Genomic DNA, 24,214 nt, shown 5'->3' with positions numbered 1-24,214 from the left:
CATTATTACATGCCTCACTTATCTCTCTATTTATTTCCTGTCCCACTAAACTATTGTTATATGGTGGGCGATAGATAACACCCACCACTAATTTTTTCCCTTTGCTATTCTTTATCTCTACCCAAATGGACTCAACATTATGCTCTTTAGATCTTATATCATCCCTCACTACTGCCTGGAGCTCCTCTTTGATTAAGAGTGCAACTCCACCTCCCTCACCATCCTGTCTATCTCTTTGCACCCCCTGATACCCTTGAAAGTTTCATTCCCATTTAGGGTCACCTTGTAGCCATGTTTCCGTGATGGCGACCCAATCATAGACATGGGTACCGATTTGGGCCTCAAGTTCACTAACCTTATTTCTAACACTGCGGGCATTCAGATAAACTGCCCTTATGCTCTTTGTCCTTTTAATATCTAGTGACTTCTGTAACCTTTTCTTTTGATTTTTCTGCCCACTATTTTTCTTGGTAATTTTCTTAACACCATCATTGACCCAAAAACTCACTGCACCATCTGATTTTTTACTTTCTCCTCCCAACATTACTTTTCCTAGTTTACTTTTCCTGGCCATTACTTTATCTTCCCTACCCTTTTCCCTATCACTCTGGTTCCCATACCCCTGCCAAATTAGTTTAAACCTTGCCCCACTGCTGTACCAAACATACTTGCCAAAATGTTGACACCTTTTGGATTTAGGTGCAACCCGTCCTTCTTGTAAAGAACATACCTTCCCAAAAAGAGATCCCAATGATCCAAGAAGCCAAATCCTTGCCTCTCATCTGTACACAACAATATTTATTTATCTTTATAGAGGAAATACTTGTCCTGCATATGTATTGTTTGTCTGTAGGTGTGTTATGTCTGGTTGCGTGTCTGTGTGTCTTGCATCGGGGACCGGAGAACACTGTTTCATCGGGTTCTATTGTAAAATCAGATGATAATAAACTTGTCTTGACGAGACTTATCTTTGCCATATAGAGGAGACTGTTTGACCAGCTGAGTTTCTCCAGCATCGGGTTTTCACTTCAACCCGTGGTGTCTGCACTTTTGTGTTTTCCCTCCTGATGTCTCCTTCGTGGAAAAGTTGTTGAACCAGGGACAACGTTGTTACAACACCAGTGATCGTGATCGGGGTTCAAATCCCACGCTGTCTGTAAGGGGTTTGTACTTTCTCCCCGTGTCTGCGTGGGTTTTCCTCACGGCCTCCGGTTTCCTCCCACCATTCAAAACGTACTAGGGTTGGAGGTTAATTGGGTGTAAATTGGGTGGCATGACATGTGGGCCGAAAAGGCAAATTAATGTGTGGATGTCTATTAGAAATAAATAAATTACTAACCCCCCCCCCCCATGAAAGAAATGTGAGGGGCTATATAGAGGAGAAAGGTCAGTTAAGACCACAAGACAGGAGCAGAAATAGGCCATTCATCCCATCGAGTCAGTCCCGCCATTTAATCATGAGCTGATCCATTTTCCCACTCAGCAACCACTGCCCGGCCTCTCCCCATAACATTTGACGCCCTGGCTAATCAAGAACCTATCAATCTCAGCCTTAAATACACCCAAAGATGTGGACTCCCCAACCACCTGTGGTAACAAATTCCACAGATTCACCACCCTCTGCCTGAAGAAATACTTACATGTCTCTTCTCAGCGGACAGCCTTCACTCTTGAAATTGTGCCCTCTTGTCCAGGACTCTACCACTGTGTGAAACAACCTTTCTACATCTACTCTGTCCGGGCCTTTCAACATTTGAAATGTTTCAATCAAATTCCTTGCCCAGTCCCACATTCTTCATAATTCTAACGAATACAGGCCAAGAGCTATCAAACGTTCCTCAAATGAAAACCCTTTCACTGACAGAATCATCCTTGTGAACCTCCCCTGAATCCTTTCCGATGTCACCACATCCTTTTTGTAAATGAGGAGCCCAAAACTGCTCACATGACTGTACACTTTCTGACATTTCTGCCCATTCTTCTCTGTCCAAGTCCGTCTGCAGCCTCCCTGTTTACCCAAAACTGCCAGCTCCTCCACCGACCTTTGTATCATCTGCAAACTTGGCCACAATGCCCTTCATTCCGTGACCTGCAAACAAAACTCTTGGCAAGGAATGCACCAAAGTTCAGGTTTATTCTCACCTGTACTGAGATGCAGTGAGAGAGGTTCTTTTACAGGCAAGCCAGTTGGTCATCTCTTACATAATACATTGAATAAGATAGTGTCCAGAAATTCAGCCATCAATTCTGCCCCACCATTCAATCATGAGCTGATCCATTCTCCCATTCAACCCCACTGCCCAGCCTTCTCCCCATCCCCTATCCTTCCCCCCACTGCCTGGCCTCCTCCCCACTGCCTGGCCTCCTCCCCACTGCCCAGCCTTCTCCCCTCTGTCTGACCTTCTCCCCACTGCCCTGGCCTCTTCCCCACTGTCTGGCCTTCTCCTCATAATCTTTAATGTCTGGGCGAATCAAGAACCTGTCCATCTCTGCCTTAAATGCACCCAATTATGTTCAAAAGCAGAATTGCATTTAGAAACATACAGGATGTGGAAGCTAATTTAAGCTGTGAAACTGTTTTAAGAGGAAGTCAGAAGAGAGAGAGGGTCTGCCAGGAACAAGCTGAGATAGCACTTGGAACATCGAAGCCCGAACCCCCAGAAGGAACAAAAGGCCATGTTGTTGCAGCAATTGACATTTGTCACACAAGCTACAAGAGCAGAAGTAGGCCAATTGGCCCCTCGGGGCTGCTCTGCCATTTAATCATGAGCTGATCCTTATCACTCAGCCCCACTCCACGGCTTTCTCCCTGTGAGAGATGAGTAAACTTGACATGAAAATATGAAAGATGGGGAAACTAGTACAGACACATGGAGTGATGGATTAAACCAGTATGAACAGGCTAAGCATGGAAATTAGGATGCAGGAAGCAGAGTCAGTCTATGTAAGATAAGAACCTTCTAGTCCTTTCGACAGGATCAGTGAGCCCACCATATGAATAAGATAAGGAGAGGCAAGGAATAATAGAATGTAGGAAGTAGAGGGTGAGATAAGGGTCTCCTAGCCCTAGACAGAAGTACCAAGTTCTACATATATAATTAGTAAGCCTTACACGGATGTACCAAGTTATACATATTAAATTAGTAAACCCTAGACAAGGATTAGCGAACTCTGCATATGAAGAGACTGTAGCTCTGAGAGTCGGAAAGGTGTGAATGGGGACAAAGGCAGGGTTGTGAATAAGGACAATGAGGATAATAAAATGAAGGGACACCGACAGGATACCCCCGGTCCTCCAAGTCACAGAAACAGCACGTAGGCAGGTAGGATTGCCTAATGCCAAACCCATCCAGGAGGCAGAAGAATGTAAGGGGGAGGGTATTCCTATACTGAAATTCACTGTATAAAAGTTGGGTGAGCCCCAGTGTGTGTGTGTATTCCCAGGGTAAGGGGAAGCACCCAACGTTGCATTGTTGTTATAATAAATGTTCTTTGTTCTCAATTTTTGTCTCGAGCAATTTCTGTTAAGGTACTTCTATTTCTAACATCCCCGTAACCCTTGATGCCCTGTCTAAATACACCCAAAGACCTCACTTCCACAGCTGCCTGTGGCAACAAGTTCTACAGACTTGTGACGCTCTGTCTAAAGACATTTCTCCGCATCTCGTTTTAAAACTGACACCCTTTTATCCTGAAGTTGTGGCCTCTTGTTCGAGACTCCCGCACCATGGGAAAATCCTTTGCACATCTACTCTGTTCAGACCTTTCCACATTCAAAATGTCTCTATGAATCCTCCCTCCTCCTTCTGTACTTCAACGAGTGCCGTCCAAGAGCTGACAAATGCTCATCATTTGCTAACCCTTTCATTCCTGGTATCATTCCAGTAAATCTGGTCTCAACCCTCTCCAATGCTAGAACGTCCTTTCTCAAATAAGGCACCCAAAACTGTACACAGAACAAATAGTCCCCACCTCATGACTACCCCCACAAATTGGCGAATCTTTAAAAATATATATACACTAAAACCTCGTTAGAATGCGATTTGTTAATCCGCGGAATCGTTTATAACATGGGTGTGTGTGAACCCCAAATTTTGCAAATTTTGAAAGATAGATGGATGGAAAAAAGGATGGTTTTGACAGATTATTGATATTCGTTTTGCCCTCAACATCTGTTTCTTTGATCAAGATGACAAAGGGAACCATTTGAAATTATAAATTAAATACTTAACTTAGTTTTAATAGATGTGTTTGACTGACATTTTGTATATTTACAGCTTTAGTTTCCTTTGAAGGTGTTAGTCTGCATAAATTACCTCCATTAGCAGGAGTCGATTTACTTCTCACCTATTTAACACTGCGCTTGATCAAATAGTGCCGTGTTAATTACGTTCTTTTGTTTGGCTCAACTTGTGAAAATTTAACTGCAAGTATGATGGAGAATCACTCTACAAACGCACATCATCAACCGCTCAGAATCTCATCAGAAACAACAACAGTGCGCAGAAATACAAGATCCAAATGGGCAAGGAACAGTGGTACAAGATGAATGAAAAGTTGGATCTGGTGGACAGGATAAGGAATGGAGGGACACAGGCCAAAGTCTGCAGGGAGACTGGCGTACCTGAATCAACACTGTGAGCGAGGGTGGCTGAAAGAAGAGGACAAACTCAGGTCATTTGTCCACACAATCAGTGACAGTGAGGAGCTATCCAGGAAGAAAGCCAGAGCAGCTGCAGTTGTGTCCAACTGGTTTGTCCAGGCGAGGTCAGCTGGGACCCTCATCTGTGTAATAAGTTGATTAAAATTCAGAACACCAATATTAAAAGAATGTGTTTGCTTTCTTTCATTGAAATTGTTAGTTTTAGATCACGGATCCTTCAAAAACTGTTCATGTTTGGGTTTGATTATCCGTGGGCATTCTGACATATGTGCATCTGTTCTGCGACTCAGCTGGAAACACGGTATGAAATCTTGGACCCCAACTACCGTATTCTAATTTTGAATGATTTCTTTGCCTCGGTATTCACTAGGGAAAAAAAATATTGAACCAGTTGAGGTAAAGAAAAATAGTGGGGAGGTCATGAAGCATATAAGGATAACCGAGGAGGTAGTGATGGCTGTGTTGAAAAAGATAAAGGTGGATAAATCTCCGGGACCGGACAAAATATTCCCAAGGACACTCAGGGAGCCTAGTGGACAGATAGTGGGGCCATTAACAGAGATATTTAGGATGTCACTGGCCACGGGGGTAGTGCCAAAGGATTGGAGGGTGGCACATGTGGTTCCACTGCTTAAGAAAGGGTCTAAATGTAAACCTGGGAATTATAGGCCCGTGAGTCTGACGTCTGTCGTGGGCAAGTTGATGGAAAGTGTTCTGAGGGATGGTATTTACAAATATTTGGAGGTACAGGGATTGCTAGGGAGTAATCAGCATGGTTTTGTCAGGGGTAGATCATGCTTGACAAACCTGATTGAGTTTTTCGAGGGGGTTACAAAAAAGGTTGATGAAGGGAAAGCTGTGGATGTTGTCTATTTAGACTTTAGTAAAGCTTTTGACAAAGTTCCCCACAGGAGGTTAGGAAAAAAGGTGGAGGCATTAGGTATAAATGAGGAGGTAGTGAAATGGATTCAGCAATGGTTGGATGGGAGGTATCAGAGAGTAGTGGTAGAAAATTGTTTGACCAATTGGAGGCCGGTGACTAGTGGAGTTCCTCAGGGATCGGTCCTGGGTCCACTATTGTTTGTTATATATATTAACAATCTGGAAGTAGGGGTGGAGAATTGGATAAGCAAGTTTGCGGATGATACAAAGATTGGTGGTGTTGTGGACAGTGAGGAAGATTACCGTAGATTCTTTGGCTTGGCTTCGCGGATGAAGATTTATGGAGGGGTAAATGTCCACGTCAGCTGCAGGCTCGTTTTTGGCTGACAAGTCCGATGCGGGACAGGCAGACATGGTTGCAGCGGTTGCAGGGGAAAATTGGTTGGTTGGGGTTGGGTGTCGGGTTTTTCTTCCTTTGTCTTTTGTCAGTGAGGTTGTCTCTGCGGTCTTCTTCAAAGGAGGTTGCTGCTCGCCGAACTGTGAGGCACCAAGATGCACGGTTTGAGGCGATATCAGCCCACTGGTGGTGGTCAATGGGGCAGGCACCAAGAGATTTCATTAGGCAGTCCTTGTACCTCTTCTTTGGTGCAGCTCTGACACGATGGCCAGTAGAGAGCTCACCATATAACACGATCTTGGGGAGACGATGGTCCTCCATTCTGGAGACGTGACCTACCCAGCGCAGTTGGATCTTCAACAGCGTGGATTCGATGCTGTCGGCCTCTGCCATCTCGAGTACTTCGATGTTAGTGATGAAGTCACTCCAATGAATGTTGAGGATGGAGCGGAGACAACGCTGGTGGAAGCGTTCTAGGAGCCGTAGGTGATGCCGGTAAAGGACCCATGATTCGGAGCCGAACAGGAGTGTGGGTATGACAACAGCTCTGTATACGCTTCTCTTTGTGCAGTTTTTCAGTTGGTTGTTTTTCCAGACTCTTTTGTGTAGTCTTCCAAAGGCGCTATTTGCCTTGGTGAGTCTGTTGTCTATCTCGTTGTCGATCCTTGCATCCGATGAAATGGTGCAGCCGAGATAGGTAAACTGGTTGACCGTTTTGTATTTTGTGTGCCCGATGGAGGTTTGGGGGGGCTGGTAGTCATGGTGGGGAGCTAGCTGATGGAGGACCTCAGTTTTCTTCAGGCTGACTTCCAGGCCAAACATTTTGGCAGTTTCCACAAAACAGGATGTCAAGCGCTGAAGAGCTGGCTCTGAATGCGCAACTAAAGCGGCATCATCTGTAAAGGGTAGTTCACGGACAAGTTGCTCTTGTGTCTTGGTCTGAGCTTGCAGGCGCCTCAGATTGAAGAGACTGCCATCCGTGCAGTACCGGATGTAAACAGCGTCTTTATTGTTGAGGTCATTCATGGCTTGGTTCAGCATCATGCTGAAGAAGATTGAAAAGAGGGTTGGTGCGAGAACGCAGCCTTGCTTCATGCCATTGTTTATGGAGAAGGATTCATTGCTGTATCTCAGTCCAAGATTCCACCCTGCTCCAGCTCCCTCAACAGCCCCTAAGGCTAGAGCTGGATGAGGTCTTCACCCAGGAAGAGACATATAAGGCAATTGAACAACTGAAAAGTGGCAAAGCAGCAGGTATGGATGGAATCCCCCCCAGAGGTCTGGAAGGCTGGCGGCAAAACTCTGCATGCCAAACTGCATGAGTTTTTCAAGCTTTGCTGGGACCAAGGAAAACTGCCTCAGGACCTTCATGATGCCATCATCATCACCCTGTACAAAAACAAAGGCGAGAAATCAGACTGCTCAAACTACAGGGGAATCACGCTGCTCTCCATTGCAGGCAAACTCTTCGCTAGGATTCTCCTAAATAGAATAATACCTAGTGTCGCCGAGAATATTCTCCCAGAATCACAGTGCGGCTTTCGCGCAAACAGAGGAACTACTGACATGGTCTTTGCCCTCAGACAGCTCCAAGAAAAGTGCAGAGAACAAAACAAAGGACTCTACATCACCTTTGTTGACCTCACCAAAGCCTTCGACACCGTGAGCAGGAAAGGGCTTTGGCAAATACTAGAGCGCCTCGGATACCCCCCAAAGTTCCTCAACATGGTTATCCAACTACCGTAGATTAAAAGGTGATTTAAGAAGGCTGGAGGTGTGGGCTGAGAAATGGCTGATGGAATTTAATACAGATAAGTGTGAGGTGTTACATTTTGGAAAGGCAAATCTAAATAGGTCATATGCATTAAATGGTAGACAATTGAGGAGTGCAGAGCAACAAAGGGATTTAGGAGTTGTGGTAAATAGTACCCTCAAGGCTGATACTCAGGTAGATGGTGTGGTGAAGAAGGCATTTGGAATGTTGGCCTTCATAAATCGGAGTATTGAATTCAAGAGTAGGGAGGTTATGATGAAATTGTACAAGGCATTGGTGAGGCCAAATTTGGAGTACTGTGTACAGTTTTGTTCACCAAATTATAGGAAAGATATAAACAAAATAGAGAGAGTGCAGAGAAGGTTCACGAGAATGTTGACAGGATTTCAGGGTCTGAGTTACAGGGAAAGGTTGTACAGACTGGGGCTTTTTTCTCTGGAGCGTAGAAAATTGAGGGGGGACTTGATAGAGATGTTTAAGATTTTAAAAGGGACAGAGAGAGTAAATGTGGATAGGCTTTTTCAACTAAGAGTGGGGGAGATTCAAACTAGAGGGCATGGTTTAAGATTGAAGGGGGAAAATTATAAGGGGAACATGAGGGGAAATTTCTTTACGCAAAGGTTGGTAGGGATGTGGAATGAGCTTCCGGCAGACGTGGTTGAAGCGGGATCATTGGTTACATTTAAGGAAAGACTGGATAGTTACATGGATAGGAGGGGACTAGATGGGTATGGACCGGGTGCTGGTCAGTAGGACTAGGGGGGTGGGAATTTGTTACGGCATGGACTAGTAGGGCCGAACTGGCCTTTTCTGTGCTTTAAATGGTTATCTTCTTTGGCTTTGGCTTCGCGGATGAAGATTTATGGAGGGGGTAAAAGTCCACGTCAGCTGGTGGCTCGTTTGTGGCTGACAAGTCCGATGCGGGACAGGCAGACACGGTTGCAGCGGCTGCAGGGGAAAATTGGTTGGTTGGAGTTGGGTGTTGGGTTTTTCCTCCTTTGCCTTTTGTCAGTGAGGTGGGCTCTGCGGTCTTCTTCAAAGGAGGTTGCTGCCCGCCAAACTGTGAGGTGCCAAGATGCACGGTTTGAGGCGATATCAGCCCACTGGCGGTGGTCAATGTGGCAGGCACCAAGAGATTTCTTTAGGCAGTCCTTGTACCTTTTCTTTGGTGCACCTCTGTCACGATGGCCAGTGGAGAGGTCGCCATATAACACGATCTTGGGAAGGCGATGGTCCTCCATTCTGGAGACGTGACCCACCCAGCACAGCTGGATCTTCAGCAGCGTGTTATATGGTTTTACTGTATATAAAAAAACAAAATATATGTGGTTTGTGTAGTATTTCACAAACTATATCAGGGATACAGGGCACGTAAGAGCCAAGATGTGCATACTTACGTTGTTAGTTAGCGTTCTGGGGTACTGGGGTTGGGCACGACCATTTTGATTCCTGTGCAAATACGCGAGTCTTCGGAAGGTGCATGGGCTGTGGGGTTCACGGATCGGAGTTCGGTTGGTGCATGCGGAAGAGTTAAGGGTGTGATTTCAATATCGTCAGAGTGATTAACTCTCCCGCATGCGCCAATCAAACTCCAATATGTGAATCCAACAAAGGCTCACACATGTGCCAACTGAAGACCTGAGAGGGAAGGGAAAAAGTAAGGTGCTAGAGAGGACCCCTGGGCTGTAACCCTCAATAAAAAGTTGGGGGGACTGTCTAGCTGGGGAAAGCAACAGTGGCTGTACCTCTGGCACAAGTCAGCCCCTGTGGGTCAGAAGGGTAGGGAAAGGAAGAGGAGGGCAGTAGTCTTAGGGGACTCAATATTTGGGAGGACAGATAGGGGATTCTGTGGACACAGTAAGGAGAACCAGATGATGGTTTGTCTCGCTGGTGCCATAGTCCAGGATGTTGCTGCTCGTGACCAAGACATCCTAAATTGGGAGGGAGATGAGCCAGAGATCATGGTACACAAAGGTACCAACAATGTAGGGAGGAAGACCGAAGAGGACCTGAAAAATGAGTACAGGGAGTTAGGAATAGAAAATATTACATTGGGGCTTCAGCAGGATAGATCAGAGGAATTGTCAAGGTGGGCTATTTGGGTGGAATTGAGGAATGAGAAAGGAGTATTCACCCCCCCTTAAAAAAAATTATTCCCCCCTCATCCCGTCCTCTTTCCCTTGTGTGTAAGTTTATGTCCAAAATTTTTCGTGGCTTCCATTGCCTTCTGGACCTCCTCGGTAGTGGTATAGGGGTGGGGACTGCGGTCTGCCTTTTGGCCTTTCTTGGTGGAGGTGTGGGAGTGGGAAGTACTGGTTGGTTATGTGGCCGTGTGGGCTGGGGATCATCTTGTATGGGATTAGGTCCTGCCATCAAGTCTAGGGTGGTGATATGGTGATATTTTGGGGGGGGGGGGGGGTTGTACCCAGGGTCCTGATTTCTGGGGTGGGTGGTATAGTCCTCTGGGGTGACTCGATGGACGACTGTTCTAGTGAGTGCTGCTGCGCTCCCTTGTTGATCCGTAGACATCTGTGTTTCCTCCACGTTGTTCACACGTCCAGCCAGTGGCCACCGAGTCTTCTCTTCCATTTGGGAATGTGACGAAGGCACTGAGGGTTCATGTGCCTTAACTCCATTTGATCCACCAGTGGGTCCGCTTTGTTGGGTCTGCAGTGCTTCTGGAGAACAAGTCCCAGTGTCATCATCCATTTAGGCAGAACTGTGCCCGTCGTGCCTTTCCTTGCGAAAGATACGGTCATGTGGGGTCATGTAGTGGCAGTACACAACAAAGAATGTTTAGTGTGTAGGGCCTCTGGCAACACTTCTTGCCATCTAGTAACAGGCAGGTCTTTTGCTTTTAAGGTCAAGAGGACCGTTTTCCAGATAGTGGCATTTTCTCTTTCAACTTGTCCATTCCCCCTGGGATTGTAACTTGTAGTGTGGCTGGTACAATCCCTCTCTCGTACAGGTACTGCTGTACTTCTGTGCTCACGAATGCAGCCCCCTTGTCTGTGTGTATGTAGTTTGGGTACCCAAATATGCTGAAGATGGGTTGGAGGCATTTTATAACAGTGGCTGTTGATACATCAGAACACGGGATTGCGAAGGGGAAATGGGAATATTCATCTATTATGTTTAGGAAATAGACATTTCTATTATTGGATGGGAGTGGGCCTTTAAAATCAAGGCTGAGACGTTCAAAAGGTTTGGTAGCTTTTATCAGGGTGGCTTTGACTGTCCGGTAAAATTGCGGTTTGCAAATTCCGCACAGATGGGGCAGCTCTTGTTCATTGACCTCACTTCCTCTAACGAAAATGGGAGGTTTTGGGTTTTAATTAAGTGAAACAGTCTAGTGACCCCCGGGTGGCCCAACTCATTGTGCAAGCTCTGCAACTGGGATGTGGGGTTAAGGATGGTACAAGTGCCTCTGGACAGCGTGTCCGGAGGCTTGTTGAGTTTCCCAGGGTGGTATAGAATGTCGAACTTAAATATAGACAATTCTATCCGCCAGCGCAGGATTTTGTCATTCTTAATTCTCCCCCTGTTCTGGTTATCGAACATAAAAGCCACAGACCGTTGGTCCGTGATGAGGGTGAAGTGTTTGCACGCCAGATAATGTCGCCAGTGCCTTACTGCTTCCACAATGGCTAGGGCCTCCTTCTCAGCTGCTGTGTGTCTTTCCTCTGACCCCTGTAGGGTTCGCGAGAAAAAGTCCACCGGTCATCCGTCTTGGTTTAGGGTGTCTGCCAGAGCCACATCGGATGCATCCGTTTCTACTTGAAACGGGATCGACTCATCTATGGACCGCATGGTAGCTTTAGCGATATGGTCCCTAATGTCCCTGAGTGATCTGGTGGCTGCTGGGCACAATGGGAAAACTGAGGCTTTTATAAGTGGGCGGGCCCTGTTGGCGTAGTTGGGGACCCATTGGGCGTAATAAGCGAACAGTTCCAAACACCTTTTTAGTGCTTTCAGGGTGTGTGGCACTGGGAGGTCTAGGAGAGGGCGCATACGGGCTGGTTCTGGGCTGATTTCCCCGTTCTGCACTATGTAGCCCAGGATTGGCAACTTCCTGGTGCTAAAGACGCATTTGTCTCTGTTGTATGTTAGGTTCCTTTCCTTGGCTGCCTGGAAGAAGCGTTTTAAATTCGTGTCATGACCCTCCTGAATGTGGCCACAGATTGTCACGTTGTCTAAGTAGGGGAACACCGCTTTCAGTTGGAACTCATCTACTATTCAGTCCATTTCTCTCTGAAACAGGGACACTCCATTGGTGACACCAAAGGAAAGGTGCAGAAATTGATACAGCCTGCCATCTGCCTCAAATGCCGTGTAAATGCGATCGCTGTTTCTCATGGGCAGTTGGTGGTATGCTGCCTTCAGGTCTATGGTGGAGAACACCTTATACTGCGCAATGTTGTTGACCATGTCTGCTATGTGTGGCAGGAGTTAGGCATCTAGTTGTGTAAATTTGTTGATTGTCTGGCTGTAATCCATTACCATGCGCAGTTTTTCTCCTGACTTTACTACAACCACCTGGGCTCTCCAGGGGCTGGTGCTCTGCTCTATGATGCCGTCCTGTAGTAGCCTGCGGACCTCTGTCCTAATGAAGGCTCTGTCCCTCGGGCTGTACCTCCTGCTCTTTGTGGCTATTGGTGTGTATTCTGGGGTCAGGTGTGTGAACAGCGGAAGGGGTTCTATGTTCAGGACAGACAGGCTGCAGTGATGTTTCTTTGTAAGGCTTAGTGGGGGGTACGGCCCGTTGTCCACTATTGTAATGCTTTCTAACTGGCACTGAAAATTTAACCCCAATAATACCGGGGCACAGAGGTGAGGGAGTTCTAGTAATTTGAACCCTTCATATTTTGTGCCCTGGATTTCTAGAGTAACCCTGCAAAACTGTTTTACCTCAGCCGCAAGGCTGCTGGCTGCTAACAGGATCTGGTGCTCACTCGGGCGTGTGGGGAGGGCAAGGCGGTTGACTAACCCCTGGTCAATAAAACTTTCCGTGCTTCCACTATCTATTAAGCAATTTACCCTCACATCATTAATTTTGATGCACACAGTGGCATCAGATAAATTGTGTGGACTGGTCTGATTCATGCGCAGGAAACAAGTCTAGGATGTCCTTCGTGTCCTTCCATCCGATAGTACTCGCCGTCATATTCATCTCCTGAAGAGTGTGTCCTCTGCTCTGTAACATTGTCCAAGATGGCCGGCTGCACATGGCATTTGTCTGTGGAGAAAGAAGAGCTTTCCTGCCTCTCATTAGCATGAGAATGGGCCTTGGCCGTGGCCTTGGGGCTTCTGCAGACTTTTGCATAATACCCACGTTTTCCACAGTTGGAACAGACATTTTCTCTGGCAGGTCAGAGGGCTCTGGGGTGCTTTCTTTGTCCACAGAAAAAGCACTTGGGACCCTCAAGGTGCTGCCGCTGCTGTGAATTCCTGTGAGGCAGCAAACTTTTCTTTTCGTGGGGCGAGAGAGTCCAGCAGTGTGACATTTGTCCCAGTCCCAGCCCAGGGTCCTGTGAGTACTCCTCCAATTCTTTCCTGGTGCTTTCTAAAGCTTCTGCAATAGTCTCTGCCTCATCTAGCCCCACCATTCCTTTCTCCAGCAATCGATGTCTCGTCTCAGTGGACCATATGCCCGCAACAATTCTGTCCCTAATATGGTCCTCCGCATACTCCTGAGCTGATACTGCTTTAAAATAGCAGCCTCTCACCAGATCTTTCAGAGAGAGTATAAAGTCTCTGGCAGACTCCCCTACTTGTTGTGACCTGGTCATGGCCCTGTACCAGGAGTGGAGTTCCCGATGCCCCTCACTGTAATGCCTCTGTAAAGTGCTCATTGCCTCTTGGTAGGACCTGGCATCCTGTATAAGGGAGTAAGGGTGGTCTCCCAGCTGGGCTAACAGCAGCATTAATAGCTCTTTATCTGATGCCTCAACACCCTCCACGTAATTCAGAAACCATCTCTGCCAGTGGCCGAAGTGTGTGCCAGCTCCAGGATTTATGGGGTCGAGCTCCAGCATGTTTAAGCTGCAGACTCAGGTCCCTTAGGTAATGTGGGGGCACCCTGGGAGTCGATCCTGGTTTCCACATGGTCTCTGGGTCTAGGTGTAGCAAGGGTGGACCCTGGGGTACTGGGAGCTGGAGGTAGAGCCTCTGTTGGGCTTGTGTCTGCTGGAGGAGTAACCTGGGTGCTTGGGGCTGTTGGCTGAGTCTCTGCCTTTGGGATGTTTGCAGTAGGCCACCGGAGCTCAGGTCAACATCTGGCGAACCCAATATCTGCAGGTCCAACATTGGTTAAATCCCACGTCCCCGAACCCCCGCGGGACATCCGACGCCTAACCCTAACCCTAACCTGAGCTGCCCCTCTGGAATCCACCCTCCCAGCATCCGGCAGATTAGGATAGATCCGTTCTCCTGGAGCTCGGCCGGGATAGCCGGTGAGGATTAACCCGACCGTAAAGATTCCTGCAGACTTGGGGCTCGCCCCTTGCCCAGCCTGTCCGTGTTTGGTGGGAGCCCGCTGACCAGCTAGGGCTCCGGGTGCAGGGTGCAAGAGCCGTAGGCTGGCCCCACGAGTTCCTGGTTGAGCAGCCTGGCCCTTACCTTGGAAGTAGGGGCAACTACAGGCCTGCGGCCTGCTCCCTACTGTGTTCGGATAGGCCCTGTCCGTCCTCAGTAAACCTCCGGGGTGTTTTGCAAGGCATGGGAAAGGTTGTGTGTTCCTGCCCACTCGACCCTGCATGGTACAACCAGGCGTGGAAATAATCGAGCTGCCTGTCCGGGGGCTCCAGGGCCCAGTAGGAGGGGCAGAAGAAAGCTCGCCCGCACCGCCAGCACTCGGCCACGGCAGGAGTAAACGCACGCAGGCCAATTCCAGGGCGCACCACTCCATAACTGTGGACAGTGGTCGTAGATCTCCAGATATGGTTCGACCTAAAAGGGGAGGCAGGCCTCTTCAGCCCAGTTAAGCAACCTGCATAGGAGAAGGACACTCCGATATAAAACTTATGACCCAAGGATCTCGCTGCCACATCCCAGCTTGCTTGGCCATGGCACATGAACCATGGGTGTAAAGGGTGGGGCCAGTACTGCGCACACTGCACTCCACCTAAAAGCTCCTTTGCGCAGGCCCGAGGACATGTCCACGTCCTCCCCCTCAAAAGATGCACACAAACTCAAGCTAGCATGCTGGAACATCAGAACCATGCTAGACAAGGCTGACAGCCACCGACCTGAATGTCAGTCTGCCCTCATCGCACATGAACTCCTCAGACTCGACATAGTCGCTCTCAGCGAAGTCCTCCTTGCGGATGTAGGCAGCCTCCAAGAACACGGCCCGGGCTACACACTCTACTGGTCTGGCAAGCCTCAGGCTGAACGACACCTATCTGCTGTTGGCTTCATGGTCAAGAACTTCATTGCCTCCAAACTCGAAAACCTCCCAACAGTCCACTCTGACCGGATCATGTCCATGCGACTCCCCCTTCAAAACAAGCGTCACATCACCCTCATCAGTGTCTATGCTCCAACCCTCCAGGCGGAACCAGCAGAAAAGGACAAGTTCTACACTGATCTGCGCAACCTCATCCAACCCACCCCTACAGCCGACAAGGTTGTCATGCTTGGCGACTTCAACGCTCACGTCGGCAAAGACTCAGAAACCTGGCCAGGAATCCTTGGCAAGCATGGCGTCGGCAAGTGCAATGACAATGGGCGCCTCTTGTTGGAGCTCTGTGCAGAACAGTGGCTTGTCATTACTAACACCCTTTTCCAGCAGAGAGACAGCCTGAAGACTACCTGGATGCATCCCCGATCCAAACACTAGCACTTCCTGGATTACGTACTGGTGCGAGAAAGAGACAAACGAGATGTGCTCCACACCAGGGTCATGCCCAGCGCGGAATGCCACACTGACCACCGGCTGGTTCGCTGCAAGCTCAACCTTCACTTCAAGCCAAAGTTCAAGAACTGTGGAGCCCCCAGAAAGAGGTTCAATGTTGGAAACTTACAGTCAGACGAAGTGAGAGGAAACTTCCAGGCAAACCTCCAAGCAAAGCTCGAGGATGCAAATTGCCTCACAGACACGTCTCCTGAAACCCTCTGGGATCAGCTGAAAATGGCCATACTGCAATCCACTGAAGAGGTAGAGGTACTGGGCTTCTCCTCCAGGAAAAACAAGGACTGGTTTGACGAAAACAACTAGGAAATCCAGGAGCTGCTGGCAAAGAAGCGAGCTGCCCACCAAGCTCACCTTGCAAAGCCTTCCTGGCCAGAGAAAAAGCGAGCCTTCCATCTCGCATGTAGCCATCTTCAGCTCAAACTCCGGGAGATCCAAAATGAGTGGTGGACTAGCCTCACCCAACGAACCCAGCTCAGCGCCGACATTGGCGACTTCAGGGGTTTCTACGAGGCTCTAAAGGCTGTGTACGGCCCCTCACCCCAAGTCCAAAGCCCTCTGCGCAGCTCAGACGGCAAAGTCCTCCTTAACGACAAGATCTCCATCCTCAATCGATGGTCAGAACACTTCCAATCTCTTTTCAGTGCCAACCGCTCAGTCCAAGAATCCGCCCTGCTCCAGCTCCCTCAACAGCCCTTGAGTCTAGAGCTGGATGAGGTCCTCACCCAGGATGAGACATATAAGGCAATTGAACAACTGAAAAGTGGCAAAGCAGCAGGTATGGATGGAATCCCCCCAGAGGTCTGGAAGGCTGGCGGCAAAACTCTGCATGCCAAACTGCATGATGCCATCATCATCACCCTGTACAAAAACAAAGGCGAGAAATCAGACTGCTCAAACTACAGGGGAATCACGCTGCTCTCCATTGCAGGCAAAATCTTCGCTAGGATTCTCCTTAATAGACTAATACCTAGTGTCGCCGAAAATGTCCTCCCAGAATCACAGTGTGGCTTTCGCGCAAACAGAGGAACTACTGACATGGTCTTTGCCCTCAGACAGCTCCAAGAAAAGTGCAGAGAACAAAACAAAGGACTCTACATCACCTTTGTTGACCTCACCAAAGCCTTCGACACCGTGAGCAGGAAAGGGCTTTGGCAAATACTAGAGCGCCTCGGATGCCCCCCCCCCCCCACCAAGTTCCTCAACATGGTTATCCAACTACATGAAAACCAACAAGGTCGGGTCAGATACAGCAATGAGCTCTCTGAACCTTTCTCCATTAACAATGGCGTGAAGCAAGGCTGCGTTCTCGCACCAACCCTCTTTTCAATCTTCTTCAGCATGATGCTGAACCAAGCCATGAAAGACCTCAAGAATGAAGACGCTGTTTACATCCGGTACTGCACGGATGGCAGTCTCTTCAATCTGAGGCGCCTGAAAGCTCACACCAAGACACAAGAGCAACTTGTCCGTGAACTACTCTTTGCAGACGATGCCGCTTTAGTTGCCCATTCAGAGCCAGCTCTTCAATGCTTGACGTCCTGTTTTGCGGAAACTGCCAAAATGTTTGGCCTGGAAGTCAGCCTGAAGAAAACTGAGCCAGCTCCCCACCATGACCACCAGACACCCCACATCTCCATTGGGCACACAGAACTCAAAACGGTCAACCAGTTTACCTACCTCGGCTGCACCATTTCATCTGATGCAAGGATCAACAACGAGATAGACAACAGACTCGCCAAGGCAAATAGCGCCTTTGGAAGACCACACAGAAGAGTCTGGAAAAAACAACCACCTGAAGAAACACACAAAGATCAGTGTGTACAGAGCCATTGTCATACCCACGCTCCTGTTCAGCTCCGAATCATGGGTCCTCTACCGGCATCACCTACGGCTCCTAGAACGCTTCCATCAGCGCTGTCTCCGCTCCATCCTCAACATTCATTGGAGTGACTTCATCACCAACATCGAAGTACTCGAGCTGGCAGAGTCCTCAAGCATCGAATCCATGCTGCTGAAGACCCAACTCCGCTGGGTGGGTCACGTCTCCAGAATGGTGGACCATCGCCTTCCCAAGATCGTGTTTTATGGCGAGCTCTCCACTGGCCACTGAGACAGAGGTGCACCAAAGAAGAGGTACAAGGACTGCTTAAAGAAATCTCTTGGTGCCTGCCACATTGACCACTGCCAGTGGGCTGATATCGCCTCCAACCATGCATCTTGACGCCTCACTGTTCGGCGGGCAGCAACCTCCTTTGAAGAAGACCGCAGAGCCCACCTCACTGACAAAAGACAAAGGAGGAAAAACCCAACACCCAACACCCAACCCCAACCAACCAATTTTCCCTTGCAACCGCTGCAACCGTGCCTGCCTGTCCCGCATCGGACGTCGGTCACCAACGAGCCTGCAGCAGACGTGGACATACCCCTCCATAAATTGTCCACGAAGCCAAGCCAAAGAAAGAAAAAGAGGGGATCCCAGTGGTAGCGTCAGGTCTCTGTGGTACTGGGGAAACTGCTGCTGGGGGAGTGACAGTAGCGGTGTCTGCTTTCCCTGGCTCTGGAGTGGTTGGGAATTCTGCACATGTGTGGCGATCGGGAGCACAACTTGTAGAGATCCTTCCACCCGCGCTTGTAGTGGCCCCTTTCTGATCGGACCAGTTTTAGGGTCGCCAGTGCCTGTACCGGCGAAACCACAGGCAGGCAGGGGTCTTGGCTATTTCTTACCTGCCCTATTGTACTTCGGTGGTCTTCCCCACATTCCACCACGATTCCAGTACAGCGGCCCCTCGCCATCTCTGTCCTCGGATGCACATGTGTGCTGGTCGTCCCCGGATTCCATTCCTCAGGAAGAGTCTCCAGGTGGTCGGGAATGTATGTTGGAGCAGAAGCAGCTTCCATCCTAGTAGCTATGATCTTAGTTTATTAAATTGTACTGACAATAACCACACCACCAGTGCAAGTATAAGACAACTTTAATAAACTAATATGTACTAAGAGGTCTTGTCTCTCTGGAAGGCTTGACTGTAGCTCTGAACTGCTTTATATACAAGGCCACTGGGATGACCCCTGGTGACCTAGTATTGTAATTACATAGCACCACAGTTACACTGAAAGGGGTGTATTTTAGACCACCTAATTGGGAATGAGAACTAGAGCTGAAATTTGTAATAAGCACAGGGTTGTGACTGTGGGAGGTTTTAATTTTCCAGATATAGATTGGGAAACCCATTCTGTGATAGGGCTGGATGAGTTTGTCAAATGTGTGCAGGATAGTTTTCTACAGCAATACGTAAAGGTACCAACTAGGGAAGGGTCAGTGTTGGATCTACTGTTGGGGAATGAGATAGATCAGGTGACGGAGGTATCTGGTCTGGAGCACTTCGGGTCCAGTGATCATGGTGCCATTAGCCTCGCACCAACCCTCTTTTCAATCTTCTTCAGCATGATGCTGAACCAAGCCATGAAAGACCCCAACAATGAAGACGCTGTTTACATCCGGTACCGCACGGATGGCAGTCTCTTCAATCTGAGGCGCCTGCAAGCTCACACCAAGACACAAGAGAAACTTGTCCGTGAACTACTCTTTGCAGATGATGCCGCTTTAGTTGCCCATTCAGAGCCAGCTCTTCAGCGCTTGACGTCCTGCTTTGCGGAAACTGCCAAAATGTTTGGCCTGGAAGTCAGCCTGAAGAAAACTGAGGTCCTCCATCAGCCAGCTCCCCACCATGACTACCAGCCCCCCCACATCTCCATCGGGCACACAAAACTCAAAACGGTCAACCAGTTTACCTATCTCGGCTGCACCATTTCATCAGATGCAAGGATCGACAATGAGATAGACAACAGACTCGCCAAGGCAAATAGCGCCTTTGGAAGACTACACAAAAGAGTCTGGAAAAACAACCAACTGAAAAACCTCACAAAGATAAGCGTATACAGAGCCGTTGTCATACCCACACTCCTGTTCGGCTCCGAATCATGGGTCCTCTACCGGCACCACCTACGGCTCCTAGAACGCTTCCACCAGCGTTGTCTCCGCTCCATCCTCAACATCCATTGGAGCGCTCACACCCCTAACGTCGAGGTACTCGAGATGGCAGAGGTCGACAGCATCGAGTCCACGCTGCTGAAGATCCAGCTGCGCTGGATGGGTCACGTCTCCAGAATGGAGGACCATCGCCTTCCCAAGATCGTATTATATGGCGAGCTCTCCACTGGCCACCGTGACAGAGGTGCACCAAAGAAAAGGTACAAGGACTGCCTAAAGAAATCTCTTGGTGCCTGCCACATTGACCACCGCCAGTGGGCTGATAACGCCTCAAACCGTGCATCTTGGCGCCTCACAGTTTGGCGGGCAGCAGCCTCCTTTGAAGAAGACCGCAGAGCCCACCTCACTGACAAAAGGCAAAGGAGGAAAAACCCAACACCCAACCCCAACCAACCAATTTTCCCTTGCAACCGCTGCAATCGTGTCTGCCTGTCCCGCATCGGACTGGTCAGCCACAAACGAGCCTGCAGCTGACGTGGACTTTTTACCCCCTCCATAAATCTTCGTCCGCGAAGCCAAGCCAAAGAATTATGGAAAGGGATAGGTCAAGGCCTGGGGTTGAGGTTTTCAAGTGGGGAAAAGCTAGATTTGAGGAGATGCAAAATGATTTACGAGGAGTGGATTGGGACGATTTGTTTTATGAGAAGGATGTAGTAGAGAAGTGAAGATCCTTTAAAGGGGAGATTTTGAGGCTACAAAATCTTTCTGTTCCTGTTAGGTTAAAAGGCAGAGTTAAAAGTTTGAGAGAGCCTTGGTTTTCAAGGGATATTGGAAATTTGGTTCAAAAAAGAGGAAGACAAAGTAAATATAAAAAACAAGGAATTAAGGAGATGTTCAGAGAATACATTCAATGTAAAAAGAATCTTAAGATGTGTGAAGTGCTTAATTTTGGAGGAATAATCAAAACAGGACATATGTAATAAGTGGTGGGGGGCATTGAGGAATGCAATGGAGCAGAAAGATCTAAGAATAACGGTGCATTGTTCTCTGAGGGTAGAATCTCTTGTGGATAGGGTGGTGAAGAAGGCTTCTGGCATGCTGGTCTTTATAAATTAAAGCAGAGAATATAGGAGTTGGGAAGTGATGTTGAGACTGTTCAAGGCATTGGTGAGGCCAAATTTAGATAATGTGTGCAGTTCTGGTCACCGAATTATAGGAAGGATATATACCAGTTAGAGAGAGTGTAGAAAAGATTTACGAAAATGTTACCTGGGTTTCAGAATCTAGATTACAAAGAAAAATTGAGCAAATTCGGTCTTTATTCTTGGAGCGTAGAAGGTTGAGATGGGATTGGATAGAGGTATATAAGATTATGAGAGGGATAGAGAGTTGACACCTCATTCTGTGCACAACATTGTCTATCACAATTCAAAGTGGTTTGAGGTTAAATTATCCCATTTTTATTCTGACATCGATCCAATGTGTGACAGATGCAGAATTCACGAGGCGTCACTAGTTCGTATGCTTTGGGAGCGCCCAAAACGGAATGGTGTTTGGGGATGAATTTTCCCGGACGGTATTAAGAGATTCTCAAGGTCAAATTGGATCATTGCCCTCGTCTGGGCTCTGGTTATTCAAACATGTCCTTGAACCGAACTCAGAGAAATGTTGTGGCTTTTACCTCGTTGATGGCCAGAGGAGCAATTTTGCTGAACTGGGAAGATCGCCCAGCACCGACACACGTGTGTTGGATTCAAGATATCATGTGTTTGAGCTTGGAAAAAAATCAGATAAACTATGAGAGAAACGAGGATTGAATTTGACAAATGATGAGGCCCATTCAGGGATGACCAGTATAATTCGATGACATAGGCCTGAGTGCTCTGGGTGCTGTTCGCTTGATGTGCAGAGGCCGGGACTCGGTCCCTGGCTTATTTTCCCTTTTTTATTCTTTGCTGGTGACCATGTTTAGAGGGAGGGATAGGATTAGTACAGGGAGGGGGGTCTTTTTCCCTCTTTCATTACTTCACATGATTGTTTTCCCTTATTTTCTTTTTGTTATCTTTTTCTCAGTGCATGGAAGAGTTGACTTTAGATGATGATCAAATCCGAATCCCCGTCTAACAACAGAGTCCGGACCGAAGCTCCTCAAATTAGTTTCTCTTTCTTATTCTTAACATGATCAATGTATATATTACACTGTATAATTAAGCTTATGTCCTCATATTCTGTATGTTAACACATTAAGATTGACAGCTATTTTCTGTTCAATAGATGACATGTAATATTACTCTCTTTCAAATTATTAAAATGTATCAAAGAGAATAAATGACTCTTGGAATAGAACATGGATATGAGAAAAATAGAGGATTATGGGTGTGTGTTGGGACAGGTTGGATTGTTGAGTAGGTTTCTTGGGCCATCACAATATCATGGGCTGAAAGGCCTCTGCATAGTTCTGTAATGTTCTACGTTCTATGTACTAAGAGTAGATGTAACAGCTAAAGTACACTTAGACAGGTACATGTCCAGGAAAGGATTAGAGGGATGTGGACTGAACTTAGGCATGTGGGATAGGCTTGGCCAGCAGATTGGGTTGGAGGGCATGATTCCATGCTGCAGATTTCTCGGGCACCTCATTCCCACTACGGACCACCCTCTGAGTGACAACGTTGCCCCTCGGGTTCCACTTCATTCTCTCTCCTCTCACCGTAAACCTTTCCAGTTCTGGAATCTTTAATGTTTGGAAAAAGACTGCGAGCCTTCCTTTTAATCAAGCCCCTCATGACTTTATAAACATCTACAAGTTCAAGTTTATTGTCATCTGATTGTACAAGTACAACCCGACAATCTTTGTTTCCTTTATTCACTTTTCTCTTTTTAATGACAAAAAAAAACAACTACCCACCCCTGCATTCCCACTCTCACAGCGATGCAATCTCCAAAGGCACTGTTTTTATTCCATTGAGGTAGAGTCGGGATAGAACCAAAGAACAGAGAAACAGGCCCATTCTAGTCTGTGCCAAACCATTAGGATCAGTCCTACTGATCTGCATCCAGTCCATATCCCTCCATACCCCTCCCATCTATGTACCTGTCCAAATTCTTCTGAAATGTTAAAATTGAGCCCACATTCACCACTTCAGCTGGCAGCTCATTCCACACTCCCTCCACTCTCTGTGTGAAGAAGTTCCCCCTCACATTCCTCCTCAACTTATCCCCTTTCACTTTTAACCTATGTCCTATGGTTTGTATCTCACCTAACCTCGGTGGAAAAAGCCCACGTACGTTTACTCTGGCTACCCACCTCATTTTTAAATACTTCTATCAAATCCTACGCTCCAGGGAATAAAGTTCTAACCTGTTTAACCTTCAGTTCCTGAAGTCTGGGAAACATCCCAATAAATCTTCTTTCAAGCTTTTCTGTAGTTAGGTGACCAAAACTGCACACAATCCTCCAAATTTGACCTTACCAATGTCCCATGCAATTTTACCACAATATCCCAACTTCTATACTCAATTATTTAAGAAGAATACTACAGTGTCCTGCCAAAACTGAACCATTCCACTCCACAAAAGCCTTTTTGTCACTGAAAAGATGACCAGCAAACGTACAGGTTTGAATGTGCCGAAGTGGTTATCATAATTTTAAAACAAAGCTTTACACTCTTACATTTAAAAAGATCAAACCCTTTATGATCATCAATGCACAATTAGACACATTCTGTGTTGCTATAAGTTTTTAAAATTAATTTCTTCACCTGACTTTTGTCCTGGTTTGGGGGGTGGGGGAAGATGTGGGTTATCTACCATGTGCAAGAGGCAGAGCTTTCATTTTATTTGGATATCATCTTCGGCACAGACTTGTGGGCCCAAGGGCCTGTTTCTCCGCTGTCCTACCTTCTGTATTAATTTTCGCATACACCACGTTGTGAATGTTCTAATTATGCTCATTTGCATACCTGCTCTAAAATGTCCAAGTCTTCAAACAATTTGTTCAGATCTGTTGCGTGCTTTACCTTCACCTTCTCCATGTTCTTGCTAGATTTTTTAAAAACAAAATAGAGTATTACTTAGAATTCCAAAAATCTGGCTAATTCTTGATTCTGTTATTTTTTTGAGACATTGAAGTCAGTTCCTGAATTGAATTGAGGTAACAAAATAAATTGACGAAGGTAGAGAGGTAGATGTGGTCTATATACATTTCAGTGGGGCATTTGACAAGGTCTCCCATGAGACTCATTAAAAAATGTCAGGAGGCATGGGATCCACGGAATCTTGGCCCTGTGGATTAAAAATTGGCTTGCGTGTTGAAAACAAAGTCTTCTTTGGCTTGGCTTCGCGGACGAAGATTTATGGAGGGGGTAAAAAAGTCCACGTCAGCTGCAGGCTCGTTTGTGGCTGACCAGTCCGATGCGGGACAGGCAGACACGATTGCAGCGGTTGCAAGGGAAAATTGGTTGGTTGGGGTTGGGTGTTGGGTTTTTCCTCCTTTGCCTTTTGTCAGTGAGGTGGGCTCTGCGGTCTTCTTCAAAGGAGGCTGCTGCCCGCCAAACTGTGAGGCGCCAAGATGCACGGTTTGAGGCGTTATCAGC

The 24,214-nt window shown here is 47.5% G+C and overlaps 2 long non-coding RNA genes across 2 annotated transcripts in view; one reads left to right on the top strand and one right to left on the bottom strand.

Moving 5' to 3' along the window:
• Positions 1-1,945, bottom strand: part of LOC138735546 (uncharacterized) — a 30,595-nt gene extending 28,650 nt beyond the window's left edge. The window contains exon 1 of the long non-coding RNA XR_011339761.1: positions 1,641-1,945. This is a non-coding gene — a long non-coding RNA (uncharacterized lncRNA). The remainder of the gene's footprint in view (positions 1-1,640) is intronic.
• The window catches only part of LOC138735539 (uncharacterized), a 48,930-nt gene extending 27,085 nt beyond the window's left edge, over positions 1-21,845 (top strand). Inside the window, exon 3 of the long non-coding RNA XR_011339753.1 lies at positions 21,693-21,845. This is a non-coding gene — a long non-coding RNA (uncharacterized lncRNA). The remainder of the gene's footprint in view (positions 1-21,692) is intronic.
• Positions 21,846-24,214: the final 2,369 nt, after the last annotated feature.

The sequence above is a fragment of the Narcine bancroftii genome, chromosome 1 (genome assembly GCF_036971445.1).
Source record: "Narcine bancroftii isolate sNarBan1 chromosome 1, sNarBan1.hap1, whole genome shotgun sequence".
Taxonomy (NCBI): domain Eukaryota; kingdom Metazoa; phylum Chordata; class Chondrichthyes; order Torpediniformes; family Narcinidae; genus Narcine; species Narcine bancroftii.
This window is presented reverse-complemented; position numbering and strand designations above follow the sequence as displayed.